The following is a 14,272-nucleotide window of genomic DNA, read 5'->3' as shown; positions in this document are numbered from 1 at the left end:
TGCATTCTGAAGTCTATGTAGTGTTGGCCACTGGGCACCACAGGAATAAGCTAGCAAGGACACGTGTGACAGAGAAGCCCCTTCCTCCCGTAGTCTCCCTCGGCCCTGTGCACCTCACAAAGCTCAGCCCTGTATCGGGTGGCAAAGCAGAGACAGTCCCAGGTCCAGTCCCAGGGTCATGGGGGGGGGGCAGAGAGGGGCACATTGGCACCCAGAGACAATATCGTCATGACCACAGCCAGCGCGGTCTTGAACTTGAAAACTCACATCTCTTTTCAGCTGTGGAACATTTTCTTATACTGTTTATTTGATACTTTCTTTCTTTTCTTTTTTTCATGTTTCTGTGGTTTTTAGAAATTTTATTAGTCATATGCCAGGCTTCCTGGGTTAGTCCTCTTTTATCTTTTCCTCATTTTTCATCTCCTTGTCCTTTTGCTTTGGGTTCTAGGAGATTTCTGTAGCTTTATCTCTAACCCTTCGATTGAAGGTTTTCTTTGATAACTATATTTTTACATTCCATTAGTTCTTTTTTTGTTTCCATATTATATGTTTTCCTAAGCATTCTTCATCCTGTTATTTTCTAGTTGCATGTTCTTAGTTACATTCATCTTCTCAAAATGTGTCAGAATCTTTTGTTTCCTGATAACTGATTCCTCTTTCTGCTAATGTTAGTTTATACATTTTGAAAAGTTGTTTTTCCTCTTACTTTAATGGATCAGATTATGAGTTTAGCTCATAGCCCTGATATACACTAGCTATGCTTACTGTTCATGTATGTTTGTATGTTTGTATGTATGTATGTATGACCTTTTAACATCTTCATTTCTTCATCTATAAAGCGGGGATATCGGTCCCCATGTCAGAAGTGTTATGACAGATCAGATAACGCATAAAAAGTACTTAGCACAGTGGCTTAGTTGTGAATACACTGCATCATTTTTGACTGGTTATAATCCATTTAATGACTATTTTAAAAGCATGTTTAATCTGTAAAATGCTATTTTCTTGTTTCTTTACTACAACTGTGGTTGCTGCTGCTATTATTACCACACTACCGTGAGTATCTTCAAACAAGCAGACTGTGGTTAGCAGAGATTAATTAAAGACAAAAGTAATTGAGATTTGAAGACATATAAAGTTCTCTTTCTTTGGAATTTTTCTTTCAACTTTTTAAATTTTAAAATGTATAAGCCTGTATAAAAGGGAGAAGAACATTTAGTGAATCTCCCATGCTTTTCACCTAGACTTATCACTCTTATTCACATACATTTTTCTCTTGCTGAACTATTCAAACATAAGTTGCAAATACCATGAAGTTTTCCACTAAATAAATACTTAAGTCATTTCCTGAGAATAAGGACACTTTCCCCATAACCACCATAAAGAGAGACAGACAGGAGCAGTGAACCAAGAAATCCAGGATCACAAGTGTGTTGTGTGCTGCGAAGTGTGCTGTGAGGAAAGTGGGGTTGGGGGCTGCTTTAAACTAAGTGGTCAGGGAGGGCTTCTTAGAGGAGGTGCTGCTTCAGCTGCAATCTGAAGTTTGAGGATAGCTGGGCCCCTGAAGGGTACCGATGACAGCCCCAGGCGCATGTGCAGGAGCCCGTGGGTCTTCACACTCCTGGCCTGTGGAACGTCCGTGCAGCTTCTGTTCAGACATCCTCTTTCCCCTGTTTGCTGCAAATTTTTCAAGACAGAGGTGATGCATCTGTCACTGTCCCTCCAAAGCTGAGCGTGTTTTGTGAATAAATGATTAAATCCCCAGAGGACTATTAATAAGCGTTGACTCTCTTGTCCTGCCTTTCTTTATGAAGAGTTTGTTCTCTAGGATCACCTGTCCCTCATTCTCTCAAATAAAAGTGATTAATAGCTTTCAGTTTCACTAGTAAATGATTTACTTAGCTGTGGATGAAGAGTGGGAGAAATGATCAATAACCTGAGGAATTAAATTATAGATGGAATTTGGTGAATAATTGAAAAACTACTCTAGAGATTTAAACTACCCTAGAGCTTTAGAGATTAAAAAAAAGAATATGAGAAAATATTGTGAAACAATGTATTTTGTGTTACAATTTAGTGTATGAAAATAATGTGTTAAATGTTGTGGGTTTAGGGAGTGGCGCGAGCTCTGTGGACTTGGAAAACTTACTGGGAAATCACAGGTTTGGCCAAGGAAGCAGTGGTCGTAGTGGGCAGGGTGGCGGGGTGGCGGGCTGGGAGCCCAGCCCACAGAAGCAGGAAAGACCAGTGACCATCGACATTAATAAATGTCTTATTCACTGTGGGCTCCTGTAACAGAACAGCACAGACTGTGTGGCTTAGATAACAAACACTGATTTCTCACTGTTGTGGAGGCTGGGAAGTCCAAGATCAAGGTGTTGGTTGGTACATTCAATATCTCTTGAGGACCCACTTCCTGGCTCATTGGTGGCTGTCTTCTCACCATGTCCTCACGTGGTGGAAAGGGTCTGGGCGCTCCCTGGGGTCTCTTTTATAAGGGCGTTGATCCCATTCATGAGGGCTTCAACCTTGTGACCTAATCACCAGATACCATCACCTTGGGGGTTAGGTTTCAACATAGGAATTTAGGGAGTTTGAACGCCCCTGACGGGATCATTTCTCAGGCTGCTGAGAAATTCCATGTGGGGTGGGAAACACACCATTTCTCAGGGCATTCTCACCTGCAGGCAGGTCCAGGGACTCCCCACTGATGCCTCTCCACCCTTTGAGGCCACTGATGTCTGGACCCTTCACTTAGCAGAGGCCTCCCGCTTGGGTGCCCGCATCCACCCTGCTGGCCCCATGCTGGGGTCTTTGTTCAGAGCAACGTGGAGTGCAGGCTGGCAGAGGGCCTGTGTCCTGTCCTCCCGTCCTGTTCCTGCTCCACCGGTCACGAGTGAGCAACACTTGAGTGGAGAAGGGGGATGCATTTGAGGTGGAAGAGGTGATTTGCAAAAGAGGGGTTCCTAACAACGGTGGCAGAGATGGCCTCGAGGCCTCATCTCTCTGTCAGCCTTTGTCAGCCCTTATCAGCACTGCGGGCCTGTGAAGGGAAGTGCAGACGTGCTCGGTGTCTGGCATTTGCCCCCGAATGGACCCAAGTTACCTTCAGATGCAGGAGGGAACCTCCAAACATTGAACCCAGAGAAATTTTACAAGTACTAATGACAAACCATGAAAATGGTAAAAGAATCATGGATCTGGTTTAAGGTTAGATTTTTTTCTTTTTATAAAAACTAAACTTTCTCTTTTCTCATATTAAGGTTAGATGTCTAGGTTATTACCCTGAAGCCTATGTGGATTGGGCCCCCTCACATTTTTGGAGTATTTTGTTGAGATCCTAATATCTAAGGTTGTTGTTTGTTTGTTTTCATAGCAGAGTAAAAGGGCATACAGTTGGTCTGTTTAATGAATATTTATTTGTTAGGCAGCCTGTCCAGTTCCATTGGAATCCAGGCCTGTGATCAAGATGGGTAAGGCTCCGTCCCAGCTCTCCTGGAGTTCGGGGCCCACCCATGAGGCAGGCGGGCCGAACACCGGGTTGCTGAGTCCTAAGCTGGAGGTTTGTACCAGGAACAGGAGTGGCCCTGGGCAGCTCTATGGGGAGGTGACATGTCAGGTGACCAATGTGTCCACAGGTCATTCCTTTGAAAATCATGAAAGGTCAAAGGTCTGTGAGCTATCAGGTTAGGGGTTTATTTTTACTGTCACCAAATAAATTTTGAGCTGATGCCTGGTAGGGTTGCCTTGTTCATGAAATGGAGTAACTTCCTCAATTACTTCTACCTCATCTGATAAATGCTGCTCTTCAGTGGTGTTGGTTCAGGTTCCCCGGGACTTACAAATGCCACCGGAGGATGTCTACTTGTGCTGTTGGCTGTGAACTCTTTTCCTCCAGTGGCTTTTCTTATTCTGATGGAACGTTTAGTCAAAAATGTAGCCCCAGCTCCATTCCTTCTGGAAATCTTTACGAGGCTTTAGGTTGGGACAGGTCATTGTGAAACACGTTTGCTAATTATTTTTCTAAGATGCTACCATGTCCTGTCTGGCATGATATTCTTTACAATATCTTTTGTGTGATCTTTCAAATTTATTCGAATACTACAATATATTAAAAGGTAAGTTGGGAACTTATAATTAAACCATTTGGTTAGAAGATTTCAAATATGAAGTTAGAATACCTTTCTGTGAAATGTACATGACCATTTTATGAATATGTTTGTGACTATTTCTTGGTCAAATGAGAAATCTTTTTGTAGGAAATGGTAACGGTGTATTATTAGATATAAGTTTTTTCTAAAAAGCTTCTTTTACAGTTTCTTGAGGAAAGCTGGGGGTTACACATCTCCCCCTCACAGCTCTACCCAAGGAGCTTGAGCATTTTTTGACTTGTGTACCAGGGAAACCCAAGGGTGAAGCCTGCCTCATTGGGACTCAGGTGTCCTGTGTACGTTGGCCTCGGGTTCTCTTGTAGCGAATGGATCTGAGCAATGGCTGCTGGCGGGTCTTACAGCTTCAACCCCAAAAGAAAACCAAGTCTTAAGAAAGGAATCTCTCTGGCCTTGGTCGTGCACCCACTTGTTGTGGACAGAGGACTGGGTGGGGCCTGATGCTGAGGAGAGAGGAAGAATTCCTGCCTGGAGGTGGGAGGGGCGCAGGGCAGACAAAAGCCCCATCAGCTGTGCCAGCCGGCAGGGCCTGCCGTCCTGGGTGGCCTGTGTTTGGGCGGAGGCCGGGCGAGAGAAGGGGAAGGGAGGTGTGGCAGCACCGGTGGGGTCTACTGCTCTTCTCCTTCCTCCTGATAGCAGTCAGGTGAGCCTTGAGGTGATGGGCGCAAGCACAGCTGCTCACACTGGGTTTTATTTCAGCACCCATATAGCTGGGAAGATGAGCTGGTGATCAGGGGTGAGTGGGGCAGAGGGAAGCAGTCAAACGCCATCTCACATAAACAGTGGAAATAGATTTCTTCACTGCTTTAGGAATGATAGGAGGGGATTCACTTGTGGGTAGGGTGCCCAGAATTATTCTTGTGACACGTTCAGGTTCCTGTTGGTGGAAAGATTTTGCAAGTGTGTCATCTGAGTGAAAGGGCGTCCCTGGGATCCTGGGAGGGTGAGAGGTTTTCTGGGGAAATGCTCATCAGTAGGCTTTCTCAGTGCAGAGCATGACTGATGATGTCCTTCCCACTATGAGTTTCCATCATCATAAATGCAGTTAGTCTCACAGTCCCTGGAGCTCCATCTTCGTTCAGCTCCCAGGCTACCTTTTTATTTCAGCTGTTTTGTCAAAATACCTACTGAAGAAGTTTGCATGTTTAATCCCTCTTTACTGTAGATAAATTAGTTCACTCCATCTGTGTCTTTACTCTTTATTGTGTCATTTTACCACCTTTTTAGAAGAAAAACTGTCAGTTCCACCTGAGTTTGGAAACATGCCATGCTTCACGTTGAATTGGTGAGCCAGAGCCCAGCAGTGTGGAGTGAAATGTCACTTTCCAGCTCCTCAAACATTTGTCTGAGGGAGGGCGGGGAACCCAAACCGCCCTCAGTGTGTCGGGCTTGTTTTCCTCAGAGCTTACTGTTCCAGCACAGAGCCGGGGGGGAATCGTACGGGTCCTGCTCTCCATGGCCACGTGGACCCCGCGTGCCCCCGGCTGAGCGGGCGCCGGGGCCTGAGCTGCCTTGTGCTCTCGCCTGTGTATTTGGCCCCATCTGGCTTCACATCGAATGCCCTTCTCCCCCAGTTCCCCTCACTGAAAAATCAAGCAAATCTTGCTGAAAAACAATTTCTTTGCCAGTTTGGCCTCAACACGTTCATACCTATTATTAAAAATACGGTGACCGAACTGCAGTTGTTCAATTATTAAAAATCCATTCTTTTATTCTTTTATTCAGCTATCGGACAAAGGAAAGGCTTGAGTCAAATCCAGCCTGTGAACCAGTTGTTCAGATCTGTCTTCTGAGCCCATGGAAACATGCAGTTTTGCAGTGTCATTCAATGAGGGAGCCTTTTCCTGACAGGCTGTCTCCTTTTCGCTGAAACAGGTGCCACCACATAAGGCAAAGCACCTCCCCACCTTGTCGCCTGTTCCGGCAGCTTCCCCTGCATCTTGATTCTGCCAGGGGAGCCTGAAGGAGAAGTTTCAAGCCACTTGTTTGTGTGCCTGCGCTTCCCATTGTGGATGCCTGGCCATCTAGTTTTAAATATAAAGCACAGGATTTATTTCCTTTCAAAAGTTTGCCCTCTTTGGAGTGAGATGTTTCATGCAGGAGGCTTTTCTCGTGGGAGACATCAAGTTATTCGCCCTCTGAAATTACAAGCAAGCGTTTTAAAGAAGTGGGCAGTCTGCTCTACCCAAGTTGGGTTGGCGGCTGCTTGTGGCCGCTGCAGCCCTGGGTTTTGCCGAGGGGCCTCTTCCTTCCAGCCCGTCCTGTGCAGAGCCTTCCCTTGACCTCTAGCCCACGTTGTTCCCCAAGCCCCAGGAGCCCTGCCTCACTGGTTTCCTCATTTCTGTCCCGAAAACGCCCCTAGTTGTGTGGTCTAGGAGGAAGAGCCTGACGGGTGGAGATTCCTCAGTCCCCGCTCTTCCTTTAGTCCTCTTTCCTTCTGACTCACAGTTCCTCCAGAATACCCAGTTTCCTTGTCACGTTGTCCCTAAGCTTTAGTACACACTGGCAAGCGTGTCAATCTGTCATCTTGAGGGTCCCCACAAATTTCAGATTCTTGTTTAGTGTTCCTTTTCCCTTGGGGTTATATTAAGAGAGCATTAAATTGTATTTGGGGAAACATGATGCAGCCGTAATGATATTGATTGTAAACTACAGTGGTGCCTACATACATTTTTTGTTATTCCCATTCTTGTCCAGCAGGTATGTGTCTTCTTACTGGGGTGCAGTGGTCACCCTTCACGGTTCCCAGGGGTCTCTCTGGGTTGAGAGGAGATGGCTGCCTCTCACAAACCTCCCTGGACTCCATGGCCCTTCGTAGCCTCTGGGAGCTAGAGTGGCAGCTGTGTGACATACGGCTCTCTCAGTCAGTCTGTGGCTTTAGGCAAAACACTCCCCCTCTCAAGCTTGCCTCTAAAACAGCCGTAATAGTTCATGATGAATGAAGATTTGATTAATGTTGGTAATGGACTTACATGGGCCGAGCACGAACATTTCCATACCTGTTGTAGTAGCAGCTACTGCTACCCTGGCTTTTCTCACTTTGGAAGGCATCGTACTTAAGAGGAATGGGATTGTTTCTGCAGAGGGAGAATGGTCTGGAATGCACAGGTGTGTTGTGTTTGGGCAGTCGTGATAAACCAAGCAATTTGGTTCTACATTGTAGTACGATCTAGAACAGACACCTTCCTCTCTGTTCTCTGTACCGCTGCCCGAAACCATCTCTGCATCGCCCCAGACCTCTCTTTGCTCCAGCCCCTCCATACAGCTCTAGGGAAATTCTGTCCTTACAGGAAATCGAACATTTTGATTTGAAGAAGCAGCCAGTGAGAATGAATGTATTTGGCAATGTCTTCACGATGGAAACCTTCGTGGCTCGGAATGTGTGTGTTGGAGGGGAGGAGACTCTTCTATACTGTTTTGTTTTGTTTCCTTCTTCTTCCCTCCCTGCCTTTCCTCCCCTCCCCCACCCCCAACTAAATACATGAAACAGAGGTGCCATGTGGACTACGGAGCTGCCCTGCACAGCTGGAGCCCTGGCCTGGCTCTGACTCCTGGACAAGCTGCTTCCTACTTCCGTCTCTCGGTTTCCTCATGTGTAAGATGGGGATGAGCACAGTTCCTGCCCCAGAGGACTATTAGGGATTTTAAATGAGTTCACACATGGAAAACACCCTAGAGTGCCTGGCCCTAGGACAGTGTTAGTGACCATCAAACCAAAATCGTATGAGTCATCCTATTCTGGAGTAACGGCTAAGAAAGAGGATTGAAGGCTGCATTCTGAAGTATTACTTTTTCTGTATTTTTACAGGAAAAAATCCCTAGTCACAATTTTGGGTCGAAAGGATCAGCTTTACTTACAGAAAATGTCTAATGCAGCTTCCCTTAAGTTTCAGAGAAGGCAGAGCATTGTTCTATTCTGTATGTAGCAGGAAAAGGAAACTAACCACCTCAACACTGTGGATGCAAAGCACTGTGATGCATGCTCCACACTTAAAGCTGCAAGAACCTTATGGGTGTGTTCTTACACCCATTTTACAGAACAGCAAAGAGGTTCGGAGGGTGAGGAAACTTGCCCTCATTAGGAAGTGGCTGGACTCTTCGATTCCTGAGCCTACAAGACCCCCTGCTTATATGGCAGGAATACTCTGCCTCTCTCTGGCTAGAGGATAGCTGAGCAGAGCAGGGGACAGTTAATCTGGTTTATCATCGTCTTAATCTCAGTTTCTTTTATTGATAGTCTAGTAAATGCATTTCCTTTCAAAAGCAGTTTTAGTGTTGACAGACATCTGCTTCTAAGTCACTTGGCCACAGATAAGGAGCCAAATTAATGACTTCTTGTTTCCTATGGTTTGATCAAGCTTCCCGGCACAAAAACACCCTTTTGTAGCTGTGAACAACCCAGGTTCTTCACTGGGGTTGACAGTAACTTACCTGAGTGAGCTAGAGCAGGGAGTCGACTGCCTGGACCTAGAATGTCCAGGTGCTCCCTAATTCCGTTCAGGAGGGAATGCTGGAGGTCTCATCTGATTTGCTTGGCCGGAGTCTCCAGTACTTGAGAGGGTGATTTTGAGCAGCTTCTCTTTCTTGTTCTGAGACCACAGTGGGGGCATAAATTAGTGAGTACAATAGAGCATGGTAGGTATTCCATGTTTTCGTCTTTGGCCTCTGGTGGTTGGAGCTGGAGTTCTGTTGTCCTTCCTGGAAGGAACTATTAGTCACATCTTAATCCTGAGCCACACAGTTACTCACTCGCATCTGAGCGCTAAGCAAACTTGACAAGGAAGAGCAAGGCGGTAATCTCAGTCTTGACTTCTGAGACAGGATTAGTGCAGGAACTGAATCATGTGTTATTATTTAGGTCACAGAAGCTGGAAAGTCCCCAGTAAGTAAATCTTCAAAAATTATATATTATCCCACATACTTTAAGTTGTTTATTATTGATTATTTAGATTCCTAATATTGTTACATATTTAGACAGCAAAGGAAAAGATACCTGCTCTAGGATGTTGCAGTTTTATTTAATGGAAAAAATAATTTTTTCACTGTTCTCATTCTTCTAGAAGAAAATGTTCCATTGAATAACTAATGCCTCTAAAATGAGCCTCATGTTTTTATAACACCGGAATAGCCTTTATTATCTAAGTGAATGGTAGACATTCCTGAATAGTAACTATTTTTGTGTGACAAACATGTTGAACATCAGAAAACTCAGCCAACTTGATTGTTCCCAGGTGAAGTTCAGGCCATGAATTATATAGAACCACAGATAGTTGCAGATGGTAGAATTATTCACAATAGGCAAATAAGCAACTATTAAGAAATTTCTGAAAATTTTTCCATGGTTTTGTTTAAATAAAATAGGATATAAAATTGGAAATATAATTATTTAATTCAAGATGGTAAATACATTATTATACTTTTGACACTTTTTAAAAGAATTGAAACAAGTATAGTCAGGTATGATTTTTAATCTTTATTTTGCATAAAATAAATTGGTAAGTGCATTATTTTTTATGACAGAGGAGCAAATAAAAACATAGTGTCCCTCAATATTTCATATTCTCATTCGAATTTCCTGCCTCTAAAATGTGCACTTGGCTTCTAATGATATAAATATCATCCATATTACTGATTTATACTTTCAAGCAAATTCTAGATTCTATAGCAGGTCCCTATTACCCTTGAGGATAATTAAACCAGAAAAAAAAACTATTTAAAGTGAATCCACTTACATGGGATCAAAACTTCATAATATAATGAAAAAAAGTTTTGGGACTTTATCTTACAAAAAACCCACAAAAATTATGAAAATATATTTATTCTAGTTCATGTTTAACAGAACGTAGGTGATCGTTTCGGCCATGGCTCTCTCAGAATGAGCGAGCGGTGCAAGAGTCAAGTGTTGATGGTTTTGCGAGGAGCACATCTTCGGACAAAGTTGTATGACTGTACACTGTGGAACTTCATCACATTTGACATTTGCATCACATCTTCACAGTGGTCAGTTTTACCAAAATACCTGACGTCCTGCTCATTTTTCTTTGGACCTTTTTGGTTCTTGAATATTAAACTCCTGTATTGCAATCCCTCTTTTGCCACCAACTTAGAAGTTTTCTCTCTTAAATGACTGTTTCCCCATCACACTGCTCACTCCCCATTTGCCATTGTTTCACCTGTTACTGGACACATTCCCTGATGTCATTTTGTTTGACCTCATAAAATTCTGTGTTTGGGGGGAAATATTTGCAACTTCACTCTGCAGTGGATGTACTTGCAAGACTAATAGGTGAGGTGTAGGTGCTGATGGTGAACAAAGACAGGATTTTGCTTGGCAATTCAGTCATAAAATACTTGGTGATTAGGAAATATTTTAGTGTTTGAAGGCAAGCTTCCCTGGAAACGTTCCTACCTGTGTCGCGGTTTGGATAACGACGCTCAGATAATGAGGGCATCCTGGCTTGTGTCCATGAATCCCCTACGCTGTGCTCTGGCAAGAGGACACAGAGAGCTCCATGCCAGTCTCAGCTCTCCCAGTGAGGGGCGCTGTGATCACGGGCGAGTTACTGCGTTTCTTTTGGTGTAAATTTACTACCTCAGCTGAAGATTGAGCTCGACTCCCGTCCCTTCTCATCATAGCATTCTGTGATTGGATGTTCTAAACCTGGCAAGAGCTTTATCACTGTTTTCATAGACTCCTAGAATTTAATAGTTGTCAATCAACTTGTTTTAGTTTTATATGTATAAATTTATAATTTCAATAGCTGCATCCATATGATATTATACTTTTGGTAAAGTTGTAATTTCAGCACTTTCGAACAATTTTAAATTCTGCTCTTTTCAATAGTGGTATCTCTCATAAGTATTTTTCTATTTACTGCAATCTTAATAGCTTTCTCTTTTTCACATTTACCTTTGTTTTCTTTTAAAAAACATGTTTATTGATTTTAGAGAGAGAGGAAGGGGGAGAGAAAGAAAGATAAACATTGATGTTAGAAAGAAACATTGATCATTTGCCTTCTCATACGTGCCCTGACCAGGTATCAAACTGCCACCTGGGTATAGGCCCTGACTGGGAATTGAACCCCCAACCTTTTGGTGTATGAGCCAATGCTCCAACCAACTGAGCCACCCAACCAGGGCCACATTTATCAGTTTTAATAGCTTCTTGGCAGTCCATTGTGTACATGTGTTTTAATATACTTAAATATATGTTGACCAATGTATCCTGGCTACTGAACAATTTTGTCTAAAAAGCATCTCACATGTAGCACTGTTCTGGGTGCATTTCAGTACTTAAGAGCCTTTTCCTGCAGCTATAAACAGGAAGAAGCAAACTCAAGCAAAGCATCTGGCTAAATGGAGCAAGGGGAAGAATAAGGAAAATTGGAAGAACATTGTGTTTTGCTGCAGCCAAAAAGGGCAAATCCTGGGGAGTCTGGTGTTTAATAACAAAGGAAGCAGAGAAGCACTCAGAAAACCAGGGCTCTGGATGGCATTTTCAGGTGCCTGGATGCCCCTGCACGCCACACCGAGGATCTGATCACCCGGGAAGCGTGGGGCTGGGGGTTCCTGAAGTTGCACTCAGTCTGGTGCAGAGAACAAAGCCAGAGGGGAGGCCATCTCATGGAGCAGATGTGTGCACGGCAGCAAAGCACACACAGACTGAATTGGCTAATCCTGCATTATTAAAAATTGCAGCAGTTTTCATTTTAACTCAAGATCTTGGAGATTTTCAGTGCATCCTTAGGGAATAATAGTTTGTTCAGCCATTGTAACTGAATCTGTTACCTCTCATCAAGATAAAGGAAGCTTGAAACTAATACAAATAACATTACGTGTAAACTGTAATTGAAAAAGTTTAAAAATTAAAAAAATGTTAAAAAAATAAAGGAAGTATACTTGGCACCGTTTCCTTCCTAGTTATAATATCTACTTTGGTCTGTGCATGTAGGTTGTTTCCTCTGCACATGTGGGTGAATTGTCTGCAATGCTCGTTTGACATAACTTGCCATAATACTGAGAGGGTTTGGGCAAGAAGGGGAACTATGCTTTGATGAAATTGGGGTGACTGGGTTGTTTACAGTAGCTAATGGCAAATGTTTCAAGTTAAGTCAGGTTAAAGTAGATTCAATCAAGGCCATTTTAGTTTTGATTTAAATTGCCAACTAAGAAAAACACCTAGAGAATTATAAACATTCCACGTCAATTTAAAATTTCATTGTGCTAGGTCACAGGAGAATGGGGCATACTGATGCAGTAGGTGAAGTTCAGTATTTTCAGAGGTTAACTGAGGCACAACTAATTTATTCCACTTCATATATGTATGTTTCTCAGCCTTGGAAGTTACAACCTACAATTTTTAAATCTTTTTTTTCTTCTAGATTCTAGCTACACTGAAGACTGGCTGTTTTCTAAACCTAGAGAAGAAGCCCATGAAGTGCAGGTGAATTCTTTTTGTGTTTGGAGTGATAGTATGCAGGGCGATTATTGATGGTTTCACAGTGGGTTTGCAGCATGTGGTGGAGGCCAGCTGCAACAGCCTCGAACAAAAACCGAGAGCTGGGACATTTTCTCTCACCAAAAAAATAACTGGTACCATTCTGATTTAGTTATGTGATTGTTAAAAAACAAAACATACCATATTCTTCCGAAATAAGCTTTCCCAGGTAGGTATTCCTGAGGATTAAGGTGTGACCCGGCCAAGCAGTTCACTCCTTTTTTTAGACCACCTCCCTGAGCATGTCTCCCGTGCCTGTCTGCGTGACGTCCCCTCACGGAGAGAGAGAATGAGAGAATCCAGGACATAAGTTATAGAAAGACAGCTCGACTGTAGAGACTCGTTATAATGACATGCACATTTGGTGAAACCCAACAACGAGGTGCTTTGCTGCTTTCCCCAGTCTCAGCTCATTAAAGCCCCGTGACAACCGATGGCCCGGAGGTGTGCCAGTTCCTCCTTTGGCTGGGCTTTGGGGGGCAGCTCCTCTCCCCGGCCGGCTAGTCGAAGCTGGTCGTCCTCTCCAGGTGAGAACTGGTTATCTGGAGGCCCTCGGTCCCGTTTCCCAGAACTCCGCCGAGAGCTCAGGTCTCAGAAACGTACTGGTTTTCAAAAGATTGTGTTTCTAAAGTCTATTCACAATACTTTGTTTTTCGGGACAATCACAATTCCTGCTCAGCAGTTCTCAAAGTAGCAATTAGTTTTCCCCTCTTCTTTAAGTGTTCTGCTTAGTGATTGGATTTAGTTAAAAAGAAACCATACTTAAATTCATACTGATACACTTTTTAGTCCTGTTGGTCCCAGGGCCAGTGGACTGAGGATATAAAAAAACAAAAGGAGAATTTTTGAAACCTTGGACCATCTGATAAGCAGGTAACTTTGCCTGGAGGAAAATCTCCCTGGATTGGAGATACTTCCATAGAGGCTGGACATCTGTCTGACCGGCATACTGCTTCAGGGGAGCCTGGCTGAGACCCGAAGAAGGTTTTTGAAGCTTGTTTCATCCCAAAAGAATTTCTCAATTAATGGCCCAAATGAAGGAAAGTTCCCCCCCGCCCCCCAACACACACACATTTAAAAAATTAAGCAGAGATATTCAGCTAGATTATTGCACTTGTCTTTTCCTGTGCGTCTGTTGTGCTTTGGGGTGTTGTTCTTGATGCTGTCCTTCTCAAGCACAGTTCCTGCCTGGCTCCCTTGCAGCCCTCCTGACCTTGGAGGGCTGTCCCCACCGAGAGTGTCTGTGTGGACGGGATGGACCCCCAGGCCTGGCAGTGTGGCATTCAGCAGGCCCTTCAGGATGGCTGTCTGACTCGTGTGTGTGGTGTGTTAGGTTTCAAGAGAGAAGATCCCCACGAGTTGGTTACACCCTTGGCTGTTAGGACCTCCTCTTGGTCTTGGAACCCCACCCACCCACTCTGCCACCCTGGAACCCCTAGGGTCTGCCTCCCATGGCCATTCCTGGGGGCAGCAGGAGCACTGACATTAAACATGAGATAAAGCACCATGTGCTAACTGTCTTTGAAAATGTCTAAGTGCCCCACGACCATCCATGGAGGTGATGCACACTTGAGACTATAAAGGCCTATGGGAGTTCTAACCAAGT

General features: G+C 43.9%; 1 protein-coding gene across 16 annotated transcripts in view; it reads left to right on the top strand.

The window, feature by feature from the left end:
• SVIL (supervillin) overlaps nucleotides 1-14,272 on the top strand; it is a 213,380-nt gene that overhangs the window by 20,683 nt on the left and 178,425 nt on the right. For all 16 annotated transcript variants that reach the window (XM_045858133.1, XM_045858128.1, XM_045858126.1 and 13 more), the window contains exon 2: nucleotides 12,551-12,612. The gene's annotated coding sequence lies outside the window, so the exon portion shown is untranslated. The remainder of the gene's footprint in view (nucleotides 1-12,550; nucleotides 12,613-14,272) is intronic.

Source organism: Phyllostomus hastatus, unplaced genomic scaffold (genome assembly GCF_019186645.2).
Source record: "Phyllostomus hastatus isolate PE091 unplaced genomic scaffold, TTU_PhHast_1.1 phas_scaffold_1674, whole genome shotgun sequence".
NCBI classification, from domain to species: Eukaryota; Metazoa; Chordata; class Mammalia; order Chiroptera; family Phyllostomidae; genus Phyllostomus; species Phyllostomus hastatus.
This window is presented reverse-complemented; position numbering and strand designations above follow the sequence as displayed.